This window comes from Glossina fuscipes, unplaced genomic scaffold, assembly GCF_014805625.2.
Source record: "Glossina fuscipes isolate IAEA_lab_2018 unplaced genomic scaffold, Yale_Gfus_2 1, whole genome shotgun sequence".
Lineage (NCBI taxonomy): Eukaryota > Metazoa > Arthropoda > Insecta > Diptera > Glossinidae > Glossina > Glossina fuscipes.
In genome coordinates, this window is record NW_023998415.1 from 37791508 (window position 1) to 37813292 (window position 21785).

Below are 21785 nucleotides of genomic sequence, written 5' to 3' on the forward strand. Positions count from 1 at the left end.
AAGCTTATCATGATAAGCCACAAAATCATTGGCTAAAGAAACAACTCTAGTTGGAACTATGAGAGGAAATAAAAAGAAATTACCAAAAGTAGCCAAACAAAAAATGATAACATGCCTCGTTTCTTCACTCTGCAATATACAAATCAAAGAATTAATTGCGCTCTTACAATATATATAAAAGTGGACCAACGAATAGCGTGGCTGTTCTAAGTGCAAATCAAAAATTTGTAAAAATTGATAAAAGTAATAAATATCTTTTACCGAAAACTATTAAATTTAACAAACAGCACCAAATTTGAAGTTGATATCGCCCCAATCAAATGGCTACAGAATATACAGTAAAAACTGGTTCATGGCTGCTATAAAATGTCTGGATTCTTTGCAAAGAAACGACAAGAATAAAATAGCATTGAAAATATTTCTTATTTCCATTAGTAGAAGAGCTTTTCATTGAATATATAAATACAAGGCAGAAATTTTCACAAGACTCTAATCAGATAGGTTGAACACAGTTCAGCTGCAACATCATCAAATGCAAACCATATCGTAATAAATGCAATATTTGGTAAGTACAACTTGGCCACAGTAACAAAACAAGTAATATTTGTGAAAAGTGCAAAAAGTACGTTCGTGGAAAATGTATGTATAAAAAAAATAATGTCAACTTTAATTTACAAGATATTTACGTAATGTATGTATGTAATAATGCATATAGTACTTTTTATCTTGTTTTCTTTATTCCTTAATATATACTAATAACTCAATATATACGTAATTTTAAATAATATAAAACAAGTAAGAAGACGGTTCCATTTTTGGACCTAGAGACTAAAGTATCTCGTCAAGCATATGTGGAAAATGTCAGCTTTCTAACTTTAATAATTTCCTAGAAACGAGCAAAAATCCACAAATATTTATTTAAAAAAATGGAGTTGCGTTCAGCTTACGCTCCGACCGATTTGGCCCATTTTCAATATTAACGTGCTTACAGAAACTTGCAATGTTTCTAATAAATTTGAAGTCAATATCTTAATTTTTGCGACACACGTACACACAGATGGACAGATATGGCTAGATCAACTCAGGTTTTCACACTGATCAAAAATATGTATACTTTGTAGGATCTCTGAAGCTTCCTTTTGGGTGCTACATATATGTTAGGGGAAAAAAAAAAAAAACAGAATGAGTATACCTCCATCTTACAGTGGTGGGTATAATAATATTAAAACTTAATTTCAAATAAATTATTTTACGCATTAGTTATTCTATCACATATTACTTTTGGCCGATATAGGTAGGTAATGTAGTAAATTTCAGTCTTCCTAGTGTATAAAGAATGTTAGACGGCAACTCAAGAGAGCATGAAAAAATTCGTTTTCGCTTTTCGGAAAAAGAAGCGTAGTTCTTTTTCGCACGCCACGCTTCTCCTTGATTTCGGTAAATCAGAACAAGTCAATGCCATTCAAGTTAACAAGAAATTCTTCATACAAAGGCACATCTAATTGGTCTTTCAGTTGAATGTATCTGACAAGTCTTTGCAAAAAGATTTTTGGCCTTAAAGGAGTAACATCAGTCTAAACAGGTTAAAGAAAGAGAATTCTTTTTTATTATTTTGTGACTAAGAGATCTGGGGCTGGCAAACTCCGTATCGAAATTGCAATGTGAGTTGATAGCTTTCATTAACGAGAATTTGATTGATAATCCATAGTTCTATAGTCCACATAGTTCTATAGTCCATCGCAAAGGTGACATATCCTTTACCACGGTAAAGCTACGAATTATTTCGTGGGAATACCTTGTTTATTTCTATATTTTGAACATAGGCAATTTTTCATTCTACTCTTCGGTCAAATTTGGATTATTTAACATTTGAGCAGCAATACGCATGTAGTCCTGGAATTTGATATACTGATGACGACGATGCGATATTCGGTAAATTTCTACTCGGGGCCGGATACAATAAGGCGTTCTTTTCGTTTTCGGATTAAAATTTTCCTAGTGGTAAACACAACGGGTAGCCGCGCTACCATATTGTTTTACAGGAAAATGTAAACAACAACATATGGTTTTAGAACGAAAAATCGAGAAATCAACGTAAACATGAAGAACAACTTCATACAATTTAATAATAAGAAAGTTAATGCAAAAGCAGAATTTAAGAGAATGGTCACACTGATTGAATATCTGGCGCACGTTTCTCTCTCAATCATTCGAGTCCTTGTCTTGCAGTTGGGATAGGATTATAAATGTTTCGAATTTAACCAGTGTTGCAATTTGAAGGAAAATTTTACCGGCTATAGTGATTACTTGCACGGTGCTTTGATAATACCATCCATTGTTGGCGGGTATATTAAAGTAAAAATCCTATTAACGGTGTCTTAATTTGACGTCATACACTGTCAAACGCTTAAAATGCAAAAGCATAGACAATTTTGTGTTTATAAGTACGTGTGTAGGTAGAAAAACCACACAGTAGATATGTATGTAACAATATATGTTCTATTTTTTGTACATGTAAGCTATAGCGCATATTCACATAAAAGCGCAGAATTGTATATTCAAATATGCTTCTTCTTATCCTATAAAGAGAACTGAATTCAATGATGGATAATTTGCTAATTCGAATGGACTCGGTATGAACAATATAACAAGAGACAACTAAATAAGGCCTAAAAATGTCGAAAAATGTTTCCTAAGACGAAGCAAATCTGAGGCATTTTTGGTGATTCTGTTATCAATAGCAACAGTATTTCTTATTCTTATAATTTGTATTGACAAAAATTCTGATAATGGTTTCTTTATTTAAAAAGCAAAAGCATAGACAATTTTGTATTTATAAGTGGACATGTGCTATGGTATACATGTAAGTGCGTATGTACGAAGAAAAACCGCACTGCAAATATGTATGTAACAACATATGTTTTATTTTTTTGTACATACACACTTATGCTATAGCGCATACGTAAGCTATAGCGCATATTCACTTAAAAGAAAAGAATTGCAAATGTTCCTGCTTTGCAAACAGTTGAGAGAATGTGATACCATATCAAGAAGCTATTAACGGATTTTTTATCCATACGAATATTGAGAATGACAGAGGAAGCATACAAATGGCTGCTAATTAAAAGCGTTACTACTGTTGTTGATAACATATACAAAAAATATGCCCGAGATTCCCCTAATCTGAATTTCGTACAAAACGTTGGAACGTCTATACGTTTAGTTGTCTCTGGTATAAGTACTGTGTGTACTTAGAAAAAAACCAAAGTATAGGTAGCAAATGTGACTTGTTTTCGTTTTGTCGTTGATATTAACCACTATTGAAGAATTCCAAATCTTATAGTCGCCGAATGCTTTAATAAATTTCAGTAAAAAATTTCTATGGGAATATAAAGAAGTAGGGAAAACTCCTGTAAAAGCTAAACGGCAGCAAATTCACATAAAATTCAAGTTTCGGATATCAATTTAATAAGGAAAATAAATGCATTTTATAGAAGAGTTCCTCCAATCCACTTGGACCTTGTGGCACACAATGGCGAGTAATAGCCATTATTAACTCTTACATTGAAATACTTGAAAAGTATCAATGCAAGACACATCATCTTAGTTAACTTAAGTTAAAAAATTACTTATCCATGTATATTAAAACTATCGTTTATAAGCTTTATCATGCATGCCGTGGTCATAAAGAAACGTGTAAATGTTTTTTTTTTTCTTTTTTGGAATTATTGTACACGTAGCGGAAGCGCATTCTTTTGCTTCGCAATCGAATCATTGCCGGCATATACCAGCTGAATATTAGCAGTAACAGCTTTGCTCAGGACCCGAGTTGCTTACGAAACAGTCATCTTCTCGATAGCATTGTCGTATATGTGTGATGTCGTAAGCTTAGGAGAAAACTCAAAGTTTACATTCTCCTTCTAATTCTCCATCAGATTCGATACTATTATTTCCTGGCGAAATGCCTGAAAAAAAAAAAGTATTCCTTACACATTTAATGAGATAACAGTAATCGTACAGTATACGGATTCGTGATAAAAACATTTTTTTTTGCAAATGCTTTCCGTTGCGGTAATAATCAACACGTGCGTGCCTATTATCGTAGTAAGAAAGAAGATTCTGAACATACATGCCGCTCAGAATTACATACAATGCCAAACAATGGTGAATGCAAAATTTTGACAAAATTTTATACTTGATGCGTTTCATTTGCACTGGTAGTTGGATCATATGTTTAATATATCATATGATTTTAAAGTAATCCTTTAATGCTTTCGACCAATCGCCACTTTTCATAATGCAACGATGGAGCCGTATTTCTATAGTCCTAATTAATTGCAATACCTATAAATATAAATAATACGTTATTGACGCCATTAATTGCATCGACTTTTGTGCTATGCTTTATGTCAAAGACGGTAACTGCAAATTTTTCTGCGAGGAAAATAATTACGGCAGACTTTATGCAGATAGATAGACGGACAGAAGGATATGCTTAAATCGATTCAGAATTTCATGCTGATTAAGAATATATATATATATATATATATATATATATACATTGTGGGATCACTGAAGCTTCCTTCTAGGCGTGGCAACGTTTTTAACAAAACGAATATACTTTTCATTCTTCGGCGATGGATAAAGAAATGATTTGCTAAACGTTTTTAAATGGTTTTTCCCAAAAGGATAAGAATAGTCACCAAAAAAAAAAAAAAAAGTAAAAAACTCGGATATTGTATTCCTAAAAGTCTTTGTATTCGTTCACATTGGAAAGAAAATTACAAAGAAAGTCTTTGAAGACTACTCCATATTTTAAAGAGTATTTCGCTTGATAAATTTTGTCTGGAAGTCATCGCCCATTACAGTTTACTGATCGCAATCCACACGATAAAAATCAACTCTATATATATATATGTATATATATATATACGATTTTCGTCGACCACGTATTACCGAGGAGTAAAAGTCTTCTTACATACCGTTTGCTGGTGCAGTTGTGATAGCCGGAGTGTGTTTATAAAAAAGCAGCGTAAAAGCAGCTGACTCGGATATGTCTGTTTATTTCTCATTCGATTGCGAAATAAGTATACGAATAGTAAAAGCCGCGTATTTGAAAATGATTAAAATTTTTTTTTGTTTTTGTTAAATATTTATTAAATTATTTTCGTACACTAGGTGGCCTTTAATTGATAAAAACGGAAAACCGTTAATTTTCAAAATTCCATTTAAAACACTAATACAATTTTTTGCTTTAAATGTTATTAGAGTGTATGCGCCTATGAGACTGTTTTCGATGGGATGTTTTATTAAAAATAACGGTATAAGTTCGAATAAGAAAGAGCTTTATTTTGCATTTGATGCGCATGGAGAGCAGATGTAGAAAAGAAAACAACATTATATTTTCTTTTTTTTTTTGAACGTAAGAACGGTAAGAAAGCGGAGAGGTGACGAATATAATGTGTATTTCAAATAATATAATAACCTGCGACAATTGCATATGAGTTACAAAACTACCGTTATAGTACAAACTTGAAAACGTACTCAGTAACAACATATGTAAAATTCCTCCGCTAAAGGACGAAATTTTTTCTTATAATATTTGGAGGAAAAAAAAAAAAAAAAAAGAAAGAAAAAAACTTTTGAATATGAAAATAACCTAATAAAAAAATAAAAAATAAAAAAAAAAGCAAATAAGAAAACATATTTAATAGAAAATTGATGAATTTTTTTTTTTTAGTTTGGAAAAGGCTATGGCTGGACAAATTTAAAAAAGAAACTATTTCATTGTCGTGTTTATACGTGTGTACGCAATAGAAAGTGCTTGCAAGAATACATTTTCATCTTATACGAATTGTGTAATAAATTCAGAAGCTTAAGGAATATTGGATACTAAAAGCAAATTTTCAATCAATTAATTAAAAAAAAAAAAAAAACAAAAAAACAAGAAACCAAAAATAACAGGAGAAGAGAAGGAAAAAATATATTAAAAGAACGAAAAAAACTGTGTCTATTTGGTCTAACCCACATTTTCGAAACAAAGTTAAGGTAACTTATAAAAAATTGAGAAAAAAAAAAAAAAAAAAAACAAAGGGAAAATATTCCTTTCTTTTTTTTTTTTTTGAAGCTATTTATTCGCCAGTGCACATACATATATACTAGAATGTAATTGCACTTAAGCCTACATACATGCATGCATGCATGCATGCATGCACATATAAAAACGGAAAACGAATTATGCACACACCCACACTCTTAGCGGTCATCGAGCACATACATATATATATATATATATGTATATATATATTGCATCCAAGTCACAAGGATCTAATTAGAAATAACTTTGCATTGTTATGAACATTAAGTTATAGTAAATCAATAAAATAAATAAAATATCGTATCGTTAAGAAATGAAATAAATGAAAGATATCTTATACTGCAAATTTACACTATTGTATAGGATGTTGCATGCATGTACTTGATTATAAAATATTACATATGTAAAATATTCGTTTTCCCTTTGTTTATTAAAATTGTATTTACGATTATTATTATTTTTAATATTTTTATTAGTATTATTACTTTATAGTTAATTGTACTTTTAATTTTTGAACATTTATTTAGCATCATTCATTTGGATTCCTAATATATTTATTCACTTGTCTTTAAGAATTTTGAATATATAGGTATTTATATATCATTCATTGAAGGCACACCGTGCAGTGTCATATATTATATGCACTGCGCGTATGAATGTTGTTTACTTCATTTATTTGTAGTATCTACTAGAATTGTTTTTATTTAAATTTTCGTCGAAATAAATTTTGTTCGATGATGAGCGTCGACGCTGACATTCTCTCTCTCTCCCTCTCTCTATCTCTATCTCTATCTCTATCTCTCTCAACCCATCTCCTCTCTTCGGGATGGTAGCGAGTATTCGCTCATTTATACGATGTTTTTTTTGTTTTTCATTTTGTTATTGTTATTATTATTATTATTATTTTTTTTTTTTTGCATGATTTATATAGTTGTTTATGCGAGAGAAAGTTATTTAACTTACATTTTTTTATAATTTATATACAATTTTATATTTTCTTTTCGCTCTCATGCAATTTTTCGACAGTAAATGTTGTTTTAAAGTCATAGCTTGATTATGTTATGTGTGTTAAATGTTACACGTTCGTTTTACTTTATTTACGATATATCTTTCTCTTATAGTAAATTATGCAGCGCGAGCTGCTCTCTCTTCATATATCCTGCCTTACCAATAATGCATAACATTTCGCATGCATAGCCAATGATGTTTTTATATATATTTTTGATGAAACGTATTTGTTTTACTATGGAAGACTTTTTGGGAAAATTGAAAAACAAAAACAAAAATAAATAAAAAAAATTATATATATTCGGTTGTAAGCGAATCTTTTATGCCCATCACCGTGATCCTAAACAAAATTTCAGTTTTCATACTCTATAATAGTAGATGGGTGCGGTTGATTTTTTCTATTTTCAGAGCAAAAGCCGAATGTTTATACGGTGCATGTAATATGCCTTTGCTTTGATCTGAATCATTTTCAATACCTGCAACCTGCATGCAAGATATTTCAGGGTTTCTAATAAAGTCGATAGTCGTCTATTTTGCTGCCAGGAAAATGTTTACAGCAGACTTTGCATAGATGGACAGCCAGACAGACGGACATGCTTAAATCGATTCAGAATTTGATGCTAATCAAGAATATATAAACTCTGTAACGTCAATTAAATTTCCTTCTGAACGGTGCAAACTTTTTGATAAAATGAATATACCCCTCATCATGAATATATATATGCCTCATCATGGGTACAAAAAAAAAAAATAAACAAGTGAAGTGTAGAAGTCACATGATTATATCGAAGTTAAGTGCGAATTGGTTTTCAACTTTCATGTCCGCTGTAAGTGAAAGCGTGTACTATGGTGAGGTCTTCAAAATTATTATAAAAATTTGGCGTTGAGCTATCGCCAGGTTCTCTCTTCTCCCAGCTTATTAGATGTATGGGCGATATCGCCTGCTTAAACCGGATGTCATTAAATGCTACCCAATGCAGAAGTTTATTAGAGGATTAAAAACTTGTGCTGATGTGCTGAAGCGCTTGCTGATACGTGCAACTATGGTTGCAAAAAATTAATGTTGTCTTTGACTAAAGTAAAGTGACGTAGTAAAAATTCATCGTTATGTGCCTCAGCCGGCATTAGTATTCACTAAATTGTAAGTTAGTTGTTAAGCCAGTTGGATGCGTAGAAGTGGCTATGTTTTTCGCGTACATCGTTTGCTTTAAAATCATTTAATAGCCAGAACTTTAATCTACCTCCGGAATTACCAACAGTGTTAAAAGAAGGATAAATCCATGGATGCACACCAAGCCACTTCTAAATTGTCAGCCTTAATATATTTTGGATGGCGTCAGCTAAAGTGTTGAGTGATTAAGGAAAGTATTTGTAAATCTTCAATCGTGAGACAGTTAGGCAAGTGTAAATACCTCGAGCACATTATTAGGGTGCCAGCAAATTTATCTCACGTCTCGGCATTGAGTTTCGTGTCGCTTAATGTCAATTGCACTCTATCTTCAATGTTAACTGCAATGTCTCCCCGGAAGGTGTTGGTATACTCTACGCATATCTATGGCACCTTTCGCTATAAACGATTAACGCCCAACATGGGGTCGGTATCGGATTATTTCAGTTGAATAGAATGACATTACATCGCCAAAATGTTTGGGATTATGTGTTGGATTTGCTTATGCAATTGAGATTTCAACCGAGCTTAACTTAAAACTGAGTTCATTTTTATTTGAATTAATTTTTACTTAAACTTAGTTTCAATTTTCGTTAATTGCCGTTCGTTACAGTCGTAATATAAATTATAAGTATAAATATGTAATTCGGTCAATAGTACAGCTACGTATCAAGATATTGTTAACTCAACTATTACTTATACCATCACATTTTTTGCTATTGTGAGTATCGCCTTCTCTTATATAGGGGCGTGAAGGATTTCCAAATGTCTCCTAATAGTTAATGGATATCACGCATGAATACGTTCTTTATTTTGAGTTTACAGTATTCGATTACAAATACAATGTGATAGGATATGTTGAAAAGAAATTTTGATAGTATCGTTTATTGTATTGATTTCAATCTGTTCTGTGAATAACAATATAGTTAGTTGAATTGTTCATGATCGAAAGCGATAAGTCCAAAACAAACATGGCGATCGACGGCCGTAAAACGATCCCGATACGATGTCTATAAGTAAGTTTACGTCTATAACGCCTACTTACAATTGGTTCGAGTTCATCGTAATTGTATGTGTGATGTGAGTGTATCCATATCCTTCTTGAAAGTGGGTTAAAGTTTCTTTCGGAAATAATGAACTTTTCCAGATGTATGCTTACTCGCTTTTAATTTCATACAATACATTGTTGCATAGAAAAATATTAACCGTTCCCCGATTATTTAAAATAAAATTTTTCCACTTTTTTTATATATCTATCACCGAAGCATGTGAACTGTAAGCTTTTTTATGCCTACCATCGAAGAGTGAGCGTTATATTCATTTGGTCGAAAAGTTTGCAACGCCCAGAAGTAAGCTTCAGAGATTCCACAAAGTATATGTATTCTTGATCAGCATGAAATTCTCAATCGTTTCAAGCATATCTGTCTGCCTATCTGTGTAAAGTTTGCTGTAAACATTCTTTTCGCGGCAAAATTGAAGTAATCGCCTTTAACATAACCTGCCGCAGATAAGTCTACAAACCATTGAACGCATACTCTAAGGGCCAAAAATGGAAAAATTTGACCACGCCTACTCAGTGCTACAATATGTCGAAGTCTAATTCCTTTTTCAGTACCTTTATAACGCCCAGACGCAATCTTCACAAACCCCATAAAGTGTATAGATTCTTGGCCGGTTTCAAGTTCGAAATGCATCTAAACATGTCTGTCCATGAATTTGAAAGTGAGTCATAAACTATCTAATTTTCATTTTTTCCCTCTTTTGACGTTTTCTATCCCTTACTCTCTTGCGGCAACCACGACAAAATTTAGAAAATTATTCCGTATATTCTACACATGAATATCGTTGTTTTTAATTAAAAAAAAAATTGAACACGCCCACTCATTATTAGCAAATATCAAAATTTAGTTGATTTAGTTTGGCGCGCTTTTTTACTCATTATTCTTAAGTCGCAGTGAAAAGTGCATTCGGCCCCAGTCGAATATAATTTTCTTATCTGTTTTAGTTTTTTACATATGACATTGTTACATATAAGAATTAATAACGTGTTGCGGAATAATGTATGTCGGCCCGCCCGCCCGTCCTTAGGGCGATAATATAAATTACCTTTCAAGTAAGGAAAACAATTCAAGTATTAGTAGCTTTACCGTTAGTTCTGAGTCTTCAAATTCTTCCAGTGTTTGGCTTGAGTTGCTGTGATTAATTGCAGAAGCTGTCGGTGCTGCTATTGTTATTGTTATGGCCGGTGCAACGTTCGTCTGTGATGGATCCCTTAGTACGTTTTCCAGGCCGCTGCTAGGTTCTTCGTTTGTTCGATTTAATATTTGAACTAGCTGGCGTTTTTCTTCTTTTCATTGCGGCTTAAGGTACGGCAACGTTAGATGCGTTTAAGCTGTTGCTTAATAGTTTCTTCCGTCCGGCTAGGCATTATGCGATTCCTATAATCTCGAACAAGCATATATCGACTCGATATTCCGTTTATCTTTAGGATTCGTCACTTAAATTTTGTTGTTGGAGTTCTCAATGATTTTCGGAAAAATAATTTGGATGAATATATTCTTCTGTTGTACAATATCAAACTCGTGTTAGATATAGCGGATGGACTTTTCAAAAATTTTGATAAACTTTTTAATTTGGCTATGGGTTGGTTGCTGAATATCCGAGCACTGTTAGTATATGTTTGAGTGAATTCATCAAGAAGAGTTTTGGAAATTCGCTCGATGTCTTCTATTACTATTAACAACAATTTCTGGTAGATCGTAACATGAGCAAAGTTCTACAAGTTTGATAACTGTAAAGTTTAGAGAATTGTTTTCTAATTGAAATACCTCTGCCTATTTAAAAAATGAGATAATCATAAGTAAAACGTAATTATTATTAATTGAACCAGTCTGATCAATTTTTAATCGACTCCATATCCTATTACAAGGCGAACGTAAAATCAATGAAATTTTCTCTGGACTGCTACGCAGTTCTTTTTTTTTTTTTTTTTTTTTTTTTTTTTTGGTTACAGTTATTTATTTATTTATTTATCTACACATGCAATTCAACTGCACTAAAATGGCAGTCGAGTAGAGTAAGTAGACTGTTAAAATAAATAAATGTTAAGTTAAACTTTAGGGTTAGCCCTTTATTTATAGAATAAAAATAAAGAACCTTGAAAAGGTTTACTTGTTCGTAACATGGATTTTGTTTCTATATAGCAATTTCTGGCCATCACATATGCAATTTCACTAAGGTTTTCGGCTTCACGATATCGAGATGTGGGCCATGCAATTGATCTATGAAGTGTTTTTTGAACATTTGTGTAGAAGAACAGTTCAGTGTATTATATCCCCCATATAGTGCGATCATATTTTACTGAGAGCTCTATTTGCTTATTTCCAAAAGATTGAAATTCGTCATCCTCCTGTCATTGCTCACTGTCACTGTTATTTGAAGAATTGCTTCAACCGAATCAAATTTTTTATATGAATTTAAAATGTCCAAATACTATTACAGAGCGAGTTTTGCCAAGAAATTTCGAAAATTGCAACTTTTCTCTTCATATAATGAATTTTCAAAATAAGTGGACCGATCCGCAACATTTTCAATAGCGTTTGTTCTTGTGTCAAAAGACAATTCATTGTATCAAACTTAATCAAAATGTCGCAAAAATTGTGACTTGTGGCTTGAACACAAATTTACATGGGCAGACTTCAGACGGACAAACGGATGGACAGGCATAGATCAATTCAAATCATGATTCTAAATTAATTGGTATAATAAAAGGTGAATCTATCTTAAGTCCTTTGGCGTGTTACATACGTCCGCACTTATAACTTATAAAAGAGTATAGTTCGTAGTGAAAATTAGTTCATCGTAGTAAGTTGACAGGGTTCCTAATAGTCGGTCCGACTATAATTTTCTTACTTGTTTGAGTTACGCTAGTCTTAAAATTAAATGATAAAGATTGTAGTGTTAACGTGCTTGGATATGTGCTCCATGGATAAAAATACAAATATTTCATCAATAAATATTTACCGCTGAGTGAGTTTATGGTCATATATAATACAACCGCATTTCAATCTCTGCATATTTTTTTCAAAAGTGGTACTAACGGTGTACCCCAATCAGAATGATTTACTGGTTCAAGAGGGCCTAATTTAATTAAATTATTTAATTTTTGCTTTATATTTGCTTTTCAAATAAGTCGTAATTTTCCAGATTTAAAGAAAATTGATTTAGCGCTTATTGAACTTAATTTTGGCATAATTAGAAATACTCAGTCCTTCACTACATACTAGACAAATAGCAGTATTTTCGTTTACTTGATACAATTCATAATAAAAAAAACTGTAAGAGACGGACAGTCAAGAAGTGGAGGTTAGTGTAACGTCGAACGTTAGTGCAACGCCGACAACTGATGTACGAATTTGTGCATTTTCTAAATTCTTGGGCTTCGGATATCATCTTTTAAAAATGCTATGGAAAGTAATGTGCAGGAAATGTTCGTAGCACATGCCATAACGCCGTTCGTCACGTTCATTAACTTTCTAAGCGTGAAAATTCTCAAGTATACCCAAGGATAAAATGTAAAATAGAATAAAAGTAATGTGTGCGTGCGAGTATGTGTGTGTGTGTATTTTTGCTAAAAATACGCAGACATTCATTGTTTCAAACTTGCAATCGCAGTATTTGCATGACATTGTTGGCCTTTCTAACGCTAAATTCTATTATTAAATCCTTTGGAAATGGTTATGCGTATCTGCGTACTAATAAAATCTTCTTCTCGATTATTAGTGCATCTTCTTTTTGAGTGCATCGTGAACAGTCGGAGATCAAATTATGCAATCAGAGATTAAATATATTATATTTCTTGTCAATTTCATCAATGATAGATAAATTAGACGATAAAGTTAATATGCCCGCTTTTTACTTTATTATTGGGTTGATTGTTTTCACTCGTGAAACGAAAACTTGGCATCATTTACAGAATACACTAAAATACCAAAAATCTAGGCATTTCCGTATAAAATTGCATTTAGGCAACCTATTGTATATAGAATGAGGCAAAACAAAAAAAAAAAAAAAAAAAAAAAAAAAAAAATACCAATTATAGTCGATGGCGTGAATCAAGCAACGCCTATATACGAATTTTCGTTTTATTTACATTGTGTTGTCAGAGACAGCCATTATATAATCATTGCATAATTATCGCCTGACATAGGTAAGCGTAATAAATTAATTGCTGGATAAGTTCATTAAAGTTGTGTCAAATGAAAATCATATAAATACTTGCAGAAAGATAAGTATATGATCAAGAGTCAAAGATTAATTGAAAAACATGCACATGCAACTTGTTACTGTTGTGTAATGATGAAATAATAATAATAATAATAATAATAATAATAATATAATAATGATAGTGATTATGACGCTAACGGGTACGTTATATACATTATATAAATTGTATACTTACTTGCATTACTAATTATTAATCGATATTGTAGAATGCGTTAAAAGAGCATACAATATATGAACATAGGGTTGAAAATTTAATTACACCTCATTAAAATGCTAATAATTCCAATAAGAAATTTTCTGCAAATGTTCTGCAAACTATAGAAATTCAATCGTGATTCAGATTTTTGATCGATGATATGAAGGACCAAATTCGCATTTTGTCTGCCAACCATTATTATTATTATTTTTTTTTTTTAGGCTACAGCCTGAAACATGTCTTCACGCGAGCATAACACAATTGATTTGCGATTCATAAACACATACGTATGTAATATTATTTGTTGCACACTGTGGCGTATGAATTTTATTTATTCTTTAGGCGACTTGTGTCGACTTAAGAACTAGCGCAACCGAATCGGAATTCATCGTTTCCGGTAGCAGCTATTCGATCAATTGCCGCGCAAAGTAGTGCGCGCGTGTTAAATGATTTTGAAAAATATTACCGCGTACTGTGGCATAAAGGTGAGCTCGTGCATTTTGACATACTGACGATACAATTGGCCAATGCATTATAAACAATGGAATGTATTGCCAATTTTTGCTGCTAATAAATTGAAGAAAATAAAACCGCATAATCTCTACAACAACAACAACAACAACAACAACAATAATTTTTCTCATATTTATGAAGGCATGTAAACACGCGAAATGAAAACAAATTCAAATAAAAACGAAAACATTATAGTTGGGCAAGGGCAACCATTAACTATTTTACATCGCTTTGCTAATATACATATATATATATATATATATATATATATATATATATATAAATTAATTCATTTTTATACCCATCGCCGAAGGATGAGTGGTATATTCATTTTGTCGAAACGTTTGCAATGCCCAGAAGAAAGCATCAGGAATACCACCACAAAGTATATATATCCTTCATCAGCATCAAATTCCACATCGATTTAAGCATGTCCGTCTGTCCACGCGTTGTAAACATTCTCTTACTCGCAAATATGAAGCTATCGAGTTTAAATTTACCGAAAATATTGAAAGTTCATGAAGGCAGGTTGATATTGAAAATGGGCTATATCGGTTGAAGGACACGCTTACAGCTCTATGTAAAGTTGAAAAAACACATCTATTTTTCAAAAGAAATTAAAAAATTGTTTTTTGCTCATTACTCATAACCTATAGCAAATAAACGTACTTACAATTTAAACGCATATTCTATGGGCGAGGCTGTAGCGCTTGTGCGAAAAAATGGAAAAAATTGACCATGCCTACTCTATATTATAGTGCATCAAAATTGAATTATTTTTTCAATACCTTTATAACGCTCAGAAAGAAGCTTCAAAAAGTCTATAAAGTATATAAATTCTTGAACAGTTTCGAATTTGGAATGCACCTAAACATCCGTCCGCTTAGTCGTCTGTCCATCGGTCTATGCGCGCAACTTTGTGCTATTTATAGTAAACATTCTCTCGTTAGCGAAAATGAAGATATCGCGTACAAATTTCCAAAAAAATTTGGAAGGATACGCCTACAACACGCACATGCCTATGCTAAGCCTATACTAAAAACTTTTATTTTCAAAGTAGAAAAAATCGGTTGCGGCCATTTCATATTATAGAGCACGAAAAAATTGTTGTTCTTCTTCTTCTTTTGTGTTTTTAGCATAACAGTGATGGGTATAAAAAAATTCGGTCCCGACCGATAATATGCCAAAAATGATACGTTGTTTTTCTGCATAACGTGCTTTCCATGAAAACATCTTACGGTGGACGGCACCCATAATGTGAACTGAACTGATGTGATCCGAATTCAGCAAAATGAATGCCCTGATGAGGATTTTACTATTGTCCATTTCTTTTTTTTTCATCATAAAACCAGTTAGATTAATTAGACCATGTCGCCATACAACGTTTTACTTATCATCAGAATCCTTATGCATATATCTAAAAAATAGATTTATGCGATCAAAATTTTGTTATGGTTACTTTTGTTAAATTTAATTAACTCTTAGAAGTAAATCTTATACTAATTATTATTAAGAATTAATACAAAGCATATAAGGAGTGGTAACACATGTATACAACTAGCACGGAGGTACACCCATAACCATTAAATATGCAAGTTGCAAGTGAATCCCAAAGCCATTGCAAATATGCAAAGAGTTGGCAGTCAATAACTGTAAATAATACCAATTAATTTTCAAATCATAGTGAGATTTGAAGATTGCAAGTTAATTTAAACGCCGACATAGGCAAAACCCCCGGGTATTAAGCATAGTTGTTTTAATAGACTTTAAAGAGCCCCATGTTGAGATTAAGTTTCAGTTTCTCCAAACAACTTTGAATAGACTAAACAGCTCGTAATTTTACTTACATTGACTAAGCTCAATGAAAATACAGTGCATAGAGAAGCGATTACAGACCTTAAAACTTTTCTCGCCCAGTAATGTGGGCGTATCGATAGTACAATTAATTAACTTACTTAAGATGGAAAAACTAAGAATAAATTTATGCTTCTTAAGTGACAGATAAGGATAACAGAAGCAAATTATATTCATAAAGAGGCAGAGCGAAAAGCGGCTCCCAACACAAATTCTTAAAATCAAAGAGCAGGAATTGCTTTTGAACGGATTCTGTTGAGTCCACTTACCATCCATGGGAAGGAGACGACACAACAGACGTCACGGGAAATTCATTGGAGGTAAAAAATTTTTGTCATTACTTCAATTCGCTAAGATGCTACGATACAGTTATTTTTGACGAGAAATTTTGAAAAGGATTTATTTTACTTAAATAACAATTTTTTTGCAAAAAAAGCATAGTCGCGGAATAGGCTTTGTCTTTGGCCCAAAGCACATCAGGATGCCGATTTTCGTCAAAATACATGAAAAATCGCGGCATGTAGGTTTAGTACAAAGTTACATGGACAGACGTGAAAAGAATAGATGGAGAAACAAGCTGAAAGCAATTCAAAATTGATGATGTATCTACTCCTGGGTGTCATGAACGTCCGCACAAAATTCATGTATACCTTATGTCAAAAATAGTGCAGCATATGAATACACCAATATTCATTCATTCGTTCATTTTTATTAGGAAAAATATTTAGAGCAAAACAAAGGTAGGTCTTGCAAGATTTAAATTCTAAAAATTTCGAAAAATTGATTTCCACATAAGAGAAATACAAAAAGACATTAATTTGAAGGTATGTCTAGTGAAGAAGAAAACCTTTGGCTTGCTTCCAGCATGTAATAGAGAACCGATAAATCTATAGACAATTGCCTAAGTACGAAAAACGCGGCTTAGGCTGCAATGTCTTTTTACATCGACGCTATGTAACGAGGGCGAAAAATTGGTATTACTGTCTTATAATGCGGTTCTTGTACAAGATTGTCGTAATAAGTCAAATGACGCTGACATGTATGAGTTATTATTCCCGATCCAGTTTACTGGAACTTTTCTTTAAAATGAGTCAAGAGTAAAGCATTGCTAAGATTATCTCCAAATATGCCCAGACATAAGGATAAAAAAATTCTTCTCACAAGTGTTCTATATAACGCTGTGCGAATTCATTTAATTTATATTAATTTTGAGTTTCTTTTAAGACGATTTCCAGAAAACCTGCCATGGGTTTCTATATAACTCGATACAATTTAATTTAATTTGCTTTAGTTATATGCTTCTCTGCTCAATAGAACATATTTCCTGAGTACAATTTATTCCAAGTTTCATGTAGCTATGGTTTCCGGATAATGAAGCACGAATTATTCGCTTTATAGGAGATTTAATTGTATCAACCATGTCTTAAGTAATCGTGCCATATAGGTCTGATATGATTGATCGGTAAAAATAATTAATTTGAACTAAATTGAATCGACTGAGAGGAAAAGGCGAAATATTCATAAAAAAACCAAAGCGTTAAATATTTGTTCTTCATTTTAAATCGCATTTCAAAAATTTGTAACAACATTAGTGTAACACACGGCTTTACCTTCTTTCCTATGTTGATAGGCTGCAATTCATAAAAAATATTTAAAATGATATGATTACGTAATTTTACGCGTATCTAACGCCAATTAATGTAAAAACTTATTAATACGATGTCAATGAGCAGAGAATTTTTAATAAAAAAAAAAAAAGCATAAACCTAATCACGAGGTCTAAGTGTCAAACTTCTTATAAGCATCACACAGATTGCATCCAGAGAAAAACAACGAAGGTGATCCGTTTTGTCGAAACGTTTGCAACGTCCAGTAGGAAGCTTAAGACATCCCACAAAGTTTATATACTCTTGTCCGTCTGTCTGTCCGGCTGTAAAACTTGCTGTAAACATTCTCTTGGCAGGAAAATTGACGACTATTAACTTTGGCAGAAACATTGAAAGTTCTTGCACGCATGTTGACCCTGAAAATTGGCCAAATTGGTTAAGGGACACGCCTACAGTGCTATATATACTGGAGACATATATGTTTTTCAAAAGGCATAAAAAATTGTTGTTCTCCTCATTACTCAATTAACTGCAGCAGATAAATCTAAAAAACTTTGAATGCATACTTAATGGGTAATGCTTAATGGGTTCCTCAACAAAAGAGGAAAAAAAACGACCAAGCTTTTGCTAGTTTGTCATAACTTTCTTGCGCAGAAGCAAATATGAAAAACTCCATGAAGTATGTAAATTCTTGGCCATTTTCAAATTCTAAATGCACGTAAGCATGTCCGTCCGTTTAATCAATGCTTCTGATGATTGCTTCTTATGATAAGCACTTCCAACTAAATAGTATAGAATGGCCAACCATTATATTGTAGATAAATGTATTTTACCCTTTTTGTTTTAACAATTAAAATCATGTTGCTTCCACTAGCCGTACACTAGTTTAGGGTAAGCATTCTAAATGGCCGTGTTTCACAATAATTAAAATTATTTTTAAAATTTATTTTCATTGCTTTGTAAATGATTATTAAAGATTACCATAACCGTAGCTGCTGCACATTTGCATGCCCATGAATGATAATTTCGCTTGCAAATTATGTTCGTGTCAACAATTTAAAAATGCACATATATTTGTATACGAACACGTTTGAAATAACGAGAGTAAAAAAGCACAACGAAATGATAGTTATCGGTGATAGATAGCTTTTTTGCATACCCATATTAAAGCAAAAAGAAACAATAAATAATAATAGTCGCCGACAACAACATATTAACTTATGTACACACTTCCACTTGCGCTCGCATGCTTGCATGCATGAGTCAAATTCGATTTTCTTGTACACTACATCATCGTAAATTACAAACAAATTATAGAACGCCTAACCATATGATTGTTGGCGTGTTTGTGATAAAAGAAATCGAAATAAGTAAAAAAATTATGTTTGACTGCGATCGAATCTTTTATATCCGGACTATGACTTTTCCCCTAAGAAAACTACCCACCGAGGTGTCGCAAGTCACAATTCGCCTTTTTGTGTGTATTTCTTGGGACTTAGAACCTTGTTCTAGAACATATTCAAATTGGAAAGCTTCTCCGCGATATCAAATTTATTGCAAAGTCATAAACACTCGCAGAAATCCATTGTTTGTTCTCATAACTAGTGCGCAGTCAGTTACAACGCGACAATACGATTGTAAATTTCGACGCTCAGTAATATAAGATGGTCTCGGCTGAGTCCAATTTTCCGCTTTTGTGGAGTATTCGTTTTTATTGTGAAACTAAGAAGCAAAGAATCCAGAAAGGAGTCTTTCTGTCATGGGTGCAAGAGGTTCCCATCTTTTTGATAAATTGATAATTCGCATAGCGGGAAAAATATTTGCCATAGACCCTATTCAAATGACCCGATCGGCAGACAGGCAAAATTTGATATTCTCAAGATTCCTTCTAGATATTGCAAACGCCATTGTAGATCAATAAATTCGCATTATTTTAATCACTCTTTTGTAAATTCATTAATTAAACACTAACATCATTGAATTGATATATACAACAAATACGAAAATTGTGCTTGGCCTTCGTTAAAGGTATATGTGCAGAGTTAAAAGAGGAACAATAATTAACGCAACATAATTCTGCAATTGACATGACAATTGAGAAAAAAGTCATTGCAATATCTGCTGTATCTTCCCCCTATGTTTCAAATATTCATAAATGACTGTACTTTTGAGTAAAATACAAAGCACTTTTGTTATACACATCTCCGGGTACATTAATTTTATCAGAACGCTTGCAACGACCTAAAGAAGGCTGGAAGAGATTCCACTAAGTATGTATGTTCTTGACCAGCATTAACTTCTAAATCGAATTAAGCATATCTTAAGCACAGGTCCACCTGCCGTAAAGTCTGCCATAAACATTCGCGGAGAGACTCCATAAAGTATGTAAATTCTTGGCCAATTTCAAACTCTGAATCGATGTCTACCTGTTCGTCTGTCTGTCTGTCCGTTTGCCCAACTGTATAGTATCTGTGGCAAGCATTTTCCCGATCGCAAAAATTAAGATGTCGCCTACAGATTTGTAAAATATATATTGAAAATTACCCAAACCGGTTAAAGGACACGCCTACAACGCCCGCAGCCGTACACAATAAAAACTGTGAACACCTTTGCTTTTCGTGTGTTTTACTTGTTACTATTAAGTGCAGCACATACACCATACAAATTTTCACTTTTATTCTGAAAGTGGAGAAAATCGCCCATGTCCACCCAATATTGTAGAGTATGAAAATTTAGTTCTTTATCGTTTGTTTAGGACAACTCTGATGAGTATAAAAGATTGGATCACGACCGGATACAATTTTCTTACTTGTTTTTCTTTCACAGCAAAATATGATAAATGGAATGGTTTCTATCGTATTTCACCTACTTTATAATAATAACAAAATGGAAGTAGTGATCTCCTTCGCAGATATTCGATAATATCTATTACAATCAATTAAGATTATTTTCATAATTATATCCTAGCTACGTTGTGATGACCAATGAAAAATTGCAGAATGCTTTCATATTTTTAAATGAAAAGAAGCAAGAAAATTAGAGTCGGGCAAGGCCGACCATTTTCTAACACAATTTCATAATATTTTCGTATGAAATTATTATTAAAGGTCAATTTTCATCTCCACATGTTCAAACTTGGACTTTTCTGATTTACAAAGGATTAATTTTCGTGAAAATCCTTATTAGGGTAGGATCCAAAAAATACGTCCATATTTGGTATATTTAATTATTTTTTTATGTTAAATTACTATTATGATATAATTTTCATTACGAAGCATTGAAAGTTATACCTTTTTGTCGTATGAGAGGAGGTTCGCAAATTGCCTCAGCCGGTTAAAATTTTTCTTTACAACTTAAAATATCGAAATATTACTATTTATCACCTTTTGCTAAGAAATTTTGAAAATTCCATTTTTTTTCAATATAAGGATTTTTCTGAATAGGGCGTTATATGGGGAGTGGTCGAAAGAGTGGACCAATTTGACACACTTTCAATAGCGTTTATCCTTGGGTCAAAACATGTTTTTTTGGAAATATCTCACAAATTGTGACCCAAAGCTTGAACACAGATATCAGATATCAGACCGGCAGACAGGCTTAGATCAATCCACATTATGATTCTGAATCGATCGATATAATAAAAGGTGGGTCTATATTAAGCAATTCTGCGTGTTACATACGATCCTACTAAGTCAATTTACTTTGTACCACAAGTGGTGTAGGGTATAAAGACCACACATCTATTCCTTAGTATGGAATGCACCATGCACGATAAGCATACTATCGTTGATGGAATTGAAATGAATTAAAATTTTCTATATTTATTATACTACTATCTATTACTTAGTGAGCTCTTATATAGACGCAACGAATACCTACAACGAATGAATGAAATAGCGGGTTAGCAGACTGGCGTGCTAACCAGCTAATCAACAAACATGTGCTTTCTTTTGGTTGATTCGATGTAAGCGAATAAAATTAATGGCAATGTTTCACGTAAAATATCGATCTGAAGCGCAACAACAAGCAATTGCGTCTCTTTATAATGTGCAAAGT

At 32.6% G+C, this 21785-nt stretch overlaps 1 protein-coding gene across 4 annotated transcripts in view; it reads left to right on the top strand.

Moving 5' to 3' along the window:
• Window positions 1-5721: 5721 nt before the first annotated feature.
• Window positions 5722-21785, top strand: part of LOC119631334 — a 52613-nt gene continuing 36549 nt past the window's right edge. For all 4 annotated transcript variants that reach the window (XM_038023452.1, XM_038023453.1, XM_038023450.1 and 1 more), the window contains exon 1: window positions 5722-6048. The gene's annotated coding sequence lies outside the window, so the exon portion shown is untranslated. The remainder of the gene's footprint in view (window positions 6049-21785) is intronic.